This window comes from Eriocheir sinensis, chromosome 52 (genome assembly GCF_024679095.1).
Source record: "Eriocheir sinensis breed Jianghai 21 chromosome 52, ASM2467909v1, whole genome shotgun sequence".
NCBI lineage: Eukaryota > Metazoa > Arthropoda > Malacostraca > Decapoda > Varunidae > Eriocheir > Eriocheir sinensis.
The window spans coordinates 2,419,705-2,427,078 of record NC_066560.1 but is presented as its reverse complement, the minus strand read 5'-3'; the positions used below and the strand labels follow the sequence as shown (position 1 = coordinate 2,427,078).

Genomic DNA, 7,374 nt, shown 5'->3' with positions numbered 1-7,374 from the left:
CAACATATCGAGAGAGAGAGAGAGAGAGAGAGAGAGTAGCGTCCCCCTCTTTTCATTCTCCCTCCCTCTGTGGCACACCAACTCCCGGATCAAGTTCTGTCTCTCCTCCTCCTCCACCTCCTCCTCTTGCAACTGTTACCACACACTCCAACGGCAGCTTTACCTCAATAACCTCAGTCCCACGTCACTACAACATCATACCCACCACCACACACATCCTATACACCACAGTCCAACCTTCACCACTACTACCACCATCACCACCATCACCACCACATCATACCCACCACCACCACATCCTATACACCACAGTCCCACGTCACCACAACATCATACCCACCACCACACACCATCACCACCATCACCACAACATCATACCCACCACCACCACCACATCCTATACACCACAGTCCAACCTTCACCACCACATCATACCCACCACCACCACCACATCCTATACACCACAGTCCAACCTTCACCACTACTACCACCACCACTACCATCACCACCACAACATCATCCCCACCACCACCACACCACCACACACATCCTATACACCACAGCCCAACCTTCACCACTACTACCACCACCACTACCATCGCCATCACATCATCCCCCTTCACCACCACCACCACGCTAGCACCCTACCACACTATATACCAAGATTTATAAGTGGTTGTAAGTGGAGTCTCATCAAGAATTGTGAAGTGCTACGCTACCGCCATACCTCTATACCATACACCATGCTATTCATACCATACACACCACCACTACCATACGCTACCATACATACACTCTACCCTCAGCACCATCACCTCCACTATACCCTCGCACCACAACCTCCACAGAAAAAAAAAAACATTATCACCACCACAAGGACCTCAGGATTAAGCGTAGAACCATCCACCACAACCACCACCATCACCACCCACCCACCCTCCCATCACCACCTCCACCCCCACCCGAAGTTCACATGTGTTCACCAAACGCTGCCTAACACCCTCCCCCCCGCACCCCCCTTCACACCCATTACGCTATACATGAACACAAGGACTTTAACTGGACCATCTGTAGGCAGACCCTGAAGAGGATAATAGCCTATGTTGCTGTTATTCCTTTCCTTCTCTTTTTCTTTTTATTTATTCTTCTTTTGCCAAGCTTTTCTTATTTATGTTTTCTCTTTTTTGTCGTCAATCCCAAACCGTGGTGTCACTTTGGTTGATATGGAGAGAGAGAGAGAGAGAGCTATATCAAGACCAGCAACGAACCAGCCACACGCACGCCCGAGGATAAGCCTGACTCCTCGACTTCTGCGGCTAAATTTGTCTTTAGGCTTCTCCTATATAGACAGACAAACAGTTTGATAGATAGATTGATAATAGATAGATAGATAGATAGGTAGATAGATAGATAGGCAGACAGATACATGCATACATGCACATACATCCATACATACATAGACATAAAGACATACATATATACACGAATTTAGAGAGAGAGAGAGAGAGAGACTGAGACTTTACTGGATAATGTATGAAGTAAACACGGAAAGGTAAATAAATCACTCACTCAGTTAATTAATAATCAAATCATTCATATTTGTGAGGGGGAATAAACAAAAACAGTGTGTCTGATGGCATTTTGTACACTAATAAATGTTCTGCAGCCTCACCTGGACACACACACACACACACACACTACAGCTACGGAAGGGTGCGAGATACGTCTACTCACCCACAACAACGCCGGACTCTGCACACGCCTGGGACGTCTCAAGAAGTCCACCTCATTATCAGTGGGCACTGCACAGCGCACCTACGCCACTCATTACGCTCATTCTTTCCCTTTACGCTTCACTCAATGCACCTTCTCCTCCTACTATTCGTTTTTTTCTTCTTCCTCTCCTCCTCCTCTAAATGCTAGCTCACACGGAACGCAACACAACACTTAGGCTTCATTAATCTCTATTGAAACACATCATCTGGCGGGTCCACGGTAGGAGTGGGTGTGGCATGCAGCGTCCACCCAGCAGGTCAGCGAGGCATGGGTGCCGCCACTCCACTCCGCCTGCTTCGTCCCACCACACTCCACGCCTAATCCTGTTACGGGCAGACTTAAGACGCACCGTGAGCCCCGTGACAGGTGTGAGGCACCGATACCACCAATGACAACAACAGCAGCAGTAGTAGTGGCGCGGTGGGAGCTTCTTCACTACAAACCTGTTCTCACCTTGCCCTCTGTCTACCACAAGCGCCGTATAATTATTGACCAGTGATAAAGGTTTGCTGCGCTAGTCTCTGCGGCATACTATCATGAATATGCAGCAATTATTTGAGGCACAATAACGAACCTTAACTCTGAGCAAATGATTCACGTTTCGGCCCTGCAGCCATGAACACGTCTGCCCCGCACCGCCGACGACGCGCCGCGAGACGGTGCGCCACGCGTGAGCCAAGTAAACAGACACAAGTGGAGGCACAACACTGCAGGGAGCTCCAGGCGGCGGTCAAGGCAACACCATGGCCATCTATCGCCTTCTGACCGTGTGTTGTAAATAACCGGCCACTCACGCCCGTTTGTATACACCCTCACGTCCCCTGACCTTGCGTGATACATAAGTACAAGCAGCCTCCCTCCCGCCCTGAGTCATCATTATTTTCTGCATCCCTCCTGAAGGACGCGTAACAATGCTAATTCGTTGCCTGTGATCTGCGGCTCCTGTAGCTACCAGCCAACTCAGCGGCGGAGGTTTCAAATTAGGACAACACTACGAAAGTTAAACAAATATGCCATGTAGACAATGCAAGGCAAAACATACCGACAGGAGGGTACAATCACTACATGTGTGTGTGTGCGTGTGTGTTATTGTTAACTTTTTATTTTTCAATGCTAAGAGTTGACCACAAATAAGTCTTGCATGTTTACCTTCCTACTGATCAGCCAGCTGAAGTATTTATGTAATTCTACACTATTTTGTTAACTTGGTGTTTTCAGTACATAAAATGTATAAGTTGGCTCGGTTCTTTTATTTTTTTACAATGTGTATTTCTATAAAAAAAAATGGTCTCAATATTCTTCTCTACCTTGCATGTGGTATTTACAAACCTATTTTCAGCATATCAGGACACCTCTCCTCCCGAAATTGACCTCTCTTTCTGCCACCTCTTTTGATTCTTTTTTTGTAGGAGCAGCGAGTAGCGGGCTTTTTTTTTATTGTTGTTTCCTCTTTTTGTGCCCTTGAGCTGTCTAATTTGTTGTAAACAAAAAAAAAAAAATAAACCTCAGGGTTCATAAGGGATAAATTCTCACAGTAAAGGAAACAAACCCACTAACAGCGCGACATATTTCCTGTACTCGCCTTCAGCTCTTGCAAAAATAGTTAAGGAGTGTGCGGGGCTGGGATTTGAGATGAAGAGAGGAGATGGTGGAGGGAGATGATAAAAGTGGTGGGAGAAGAAAGAGGGATGGGAGAGGAGGGATTGGGTGGGGTGAATGTCGCGGCCGGCACCACACCCTCCTCACGCAGGGCCAAGATAACTCCTCTCGGTGTCGTGTTGTGAGTTATAATGGCGAGGCTCCTCATTACGACACATGACGCCCCAAACTTACCGACACTCGAGCTGCTTCCTGCCTGCCCTCCTCACCACCTGCCTCGCCACCACCACCACAATCATCCAACATTCCTCTTATCATATGTATAGCTAACCTTCCTCACTGCCACCTCCACCACACCCCATCTACTTCATCACAGTCTACCCTTTTTCACCATCACCAGCTATCATTTCTCACTACCACCATTACCTACCATCTACCATCCATATCCTATCTATCGAGTAAAACCCTCTCTCCCCATCACCAATAATTGGTGATGGGGTAGATGGTAGATGGTGATTCACCATCTACCATCCATCCCATCCTACGTCCCCTTTTCCGCCACCACCTCTACCACTTATACCGCTATCTACCATCCATCTTACGTATCCTCTATCTCTGTGCCAAGTTTATAGCACCCCATATCAGTCTTTTTTTTGCTTAGGCACCAAATCACTCCGCTTGTACTCAAAGGAGAAAAGCCAAAATACAAACAAACGTTGGCGCTCACATTTTTCCTCCAGTGAAGAACGAGTCACCATTAATCACGTAGAGTGCGTGGGAGGGAGGGGAGGATGAACCCCCGTTGAGCACACGTAGCTTGGGTTTACGAGTCAGCTGTGTGAGGAGAGTCCTGCTGGGTCTTAACTAGGAAAGGATAAAGTCATTTGCCATACTGCTGAACGCTATGGTGGCCTTCATGTTGCAAGAAGCCACAGCGAAGGCACAGGACTGACGGATGGCTGGGCTTCAGAAGGGCCCTCACTCTCCACCTCACCAAGAATCAACAAGCACCACTTCGGATGGCCAACTGCATCCCCGCTCTGTTTGTTTGCTCTCCCGCTGATGGTGATATGACTTACACTGCCTGGCCGTGGAGAAGTCCGGCCGAGACGCCCTAGCCTAGACACTTGTTCATATTGAAACTCTGTTCTGTTGTTGGTTCAGTGTTCATTTCCACGCTCTTCATGCACCAAAGGCCACAGTTTCCATCCTGCCACATATCACTAAGCCACGTAGAGGGCCGCTCACACACTTTCATGATAACCACACCCCTTTAGTGCCGATGTAGATGTCAAACCAGACTTCAGTATCTTACAACACATATACTTATCAGGAAAGTGTGTGTGTGTGTGTGTGTGTGTGAGAGAGAGAGAGAGATTGTTTTGTGATTGTCATTCGTTGACATGAAATTATAGAGCGTTTAAAATCTCGTTTCAGTCACATCCTTATCCCTGCACGGCCTGCGAACTTGGCCGGCAGCGTACACACACCTGACTATTTCCTAACGGAACGGACGAGTGAGTGACTTACTTGGAGAAACAGTCGACGGAGGCAGACAGCAGCAGTCCCCCGCAGCTCAGTGCCCCGAGGAGGCCTCCCGCCCGCCGCCTCGCATCACACCCCGCCACGCCACCCGCCTCGACCGCTTGCGACACCACCCAACTCGTGCATTTTAATAACCTACATGCTATTTTTTTCCTCCACTTGTATCCTCCGAAATTAAGTAACACGGCGGATATTTCTTTCCTTAACCACTTCCCACTCGATGCTTTTGGTGTAGGTCACTGGTGTGGCGGCAGTGCAGTTCCACCCCGCGGCGACTGATGCAGGGATTGGGGGGTCGGGGGGGGGATGAGGCTAGGGCTCGGCCGCTAAGTCACTGATCTTCCAACGCTCCTAATAATGGTTTGGGCGGGTGTCAAAACGCGCCTGTTCCTGCAAACAGCAGCTGGCAGCCTCGCTTCTCGGCCGCTGCCCTCCTCAAACTACGGCGATGGTCGGGCGGCACCCGGCGGCACTGACTGCGTGGTGGGAGAGGCACTGAGCCGCGAGGCTAATATGCCACTCAACTGGGCGAGGGAGCCGTGGGGTGAGTACGGGTGGAGAAGGGGGAGGGGTTGGGTAGTACCCGCATTCACTGGTTCAAACTCAGCCCTGTATCCACCCTCAGACGGAACACCCTTTTCTCTTTTCTTTGGTGGTGGAAGTACTACGTTGCCCCATTAACGGTCATTCAGACCACTTCCCAAGCCATTGTCAGTTAATGGCTACATGACGTCGCTGCCAGTCTTATTACCACTCCATCCACATGTATGTAAGCCACCATGAGATTTTATTCCGGCTTGGATTTGAAGGCAACCACTGAGACCTGCATTGACGCACATGGCATCACATTCAATTCTTCTTTCACACACACACCACGCCCACATTCCCATTCTTCAAATTCTAGAACAAGCTTTTTTGAGTGCCTCATACATTTTGTGCTCACTACCTTGATACCCTCATCAAAGCTTATATATATAGCACCAAAAACATAGCCCAAGAAGAAAGATAGGAAGCAAGGAACGATCGAGACATCAGCATGAGCGTTTTTAGAACTTGAAACATTAGAGGCTTGGCCATGTCCAATAATCTTCACTTTCCTGTGGCGAGTTGCCGTGAATACGTGATAGGGATGTGAACCAGACGGGATCAAGCCGATGTTTCCCCCATGAGATCTATTAATTCTGGTTAAGAATTAAAGTCGAGTTGGTCCTGACTGAGGCTATTTTTATTTTTGTTAAAAAGGCTACTTGAGATCTGTGGTTATTAATAAAACATTAGGAGCTACAGCCTCCGATGCCCAGGCTTAACGTCGCCAATGAACATCTGCAAAGTTTGAGTGTAAGGTTAGGAAGTGCTGATACCAGGATAAAGATCAAAGTTAAATATATGAAGAGGAAAAATTTAATATAAAAACGAACTTTGATCAACAAACTATACAGCTATAGACGTTTTTCTGTCATTTCCTGTTTTCCTTGCAGACAGTCACGTTACTACCAAATGGTGAATTTCAACATTAGGTTCTGGATTAGGATTACCCAATTACACTCTTGAATATTACTTTGCAGTATTACTAACATATGCCACTAAATTCAAACTCGTGTTGTTAACACACATCCATACCATTATATGTAGCATCATTAACAAGTGCTAACCAACAAAATCCTTTACATCTTACAAAATGTTACTGATTGTAGGCATACCCACTACCATCACATAATCTCCCTAATTACTGAAATTCCTTGCAGAAACCTGGATGATGCCGAGGATTATTATCACTGTTCTGTTTGTCTGCAGACACATGGAGAAGGATTCAATATTACTTCTACTTTTCCTTTTCTATATACATGGCATGTATCCAGACTGTCTCATTATTAAAAACTTTCAACAAATGAATGTACTTTTTAATGAAAATAATATTCAACATTGGTATACCGGCATTACCTGGCGTTAACAATAGGCGCACCTAACATTACATTAGCCGATCCAGGATTCAGTACGTTTCCTAACTAGTAGAAGGTAATGTTATAATTGTATTTCGTAAAGAATCCTTATAACCAAAAACTAACTAAAATTATGGGTATTCTTTTTCTTGAACAGAACATTGAATAAACAACAAAATACTAATATGAAAATACGTATAACCACCGTTGCCAGGTCATCGTAATCAGAGCACAGTATTTTCTGTCTCTCTGACGCAACTATTCTAAAACATCAGGATCTCTAACTCTTTCAACGATATATTATAAATTAGTTCGTTATTGGGGGCCAGAAGACAGTTTGGGGTAGGATAATGGAAAGTCGGGACGATGACGATCTGACGGGCAACGTTGAGGCTGTAGCTACGACGCCCGAGCCAGCCTATACGCCATTTTGGGGGTATCAGATACCATAAATAGCATATTTTTACTGCGCAAAGTAGGTGATGTCACTTATTGTGACTTCATGAGCTTTCAT

General features: G+C 46.6%; 1 long non-coding RNA gene across 1 annotated transcript; it reads left to right on the top strand.

Annotated features, from left to right (window-relative positions):
* The first annotated feature begins 3,898 nt into the window (after nucleotides 1-3,898).
* LOC126982885 (uncharacterized) lies at nucleotides 3,899-6,809 on the top strand. The gene is made up of 2 exons (XR_007735375.1): nucleotides 3,899-4,504; nucleotides 4,813-6,809. It is a non-coding gene; the product is annotated as an uncharacterized LOC126982885 (long non-coding RNA).
* The last annotated feature ends 565 nt before the right edge of the window (nucleotides 6,810-7,374 follow it).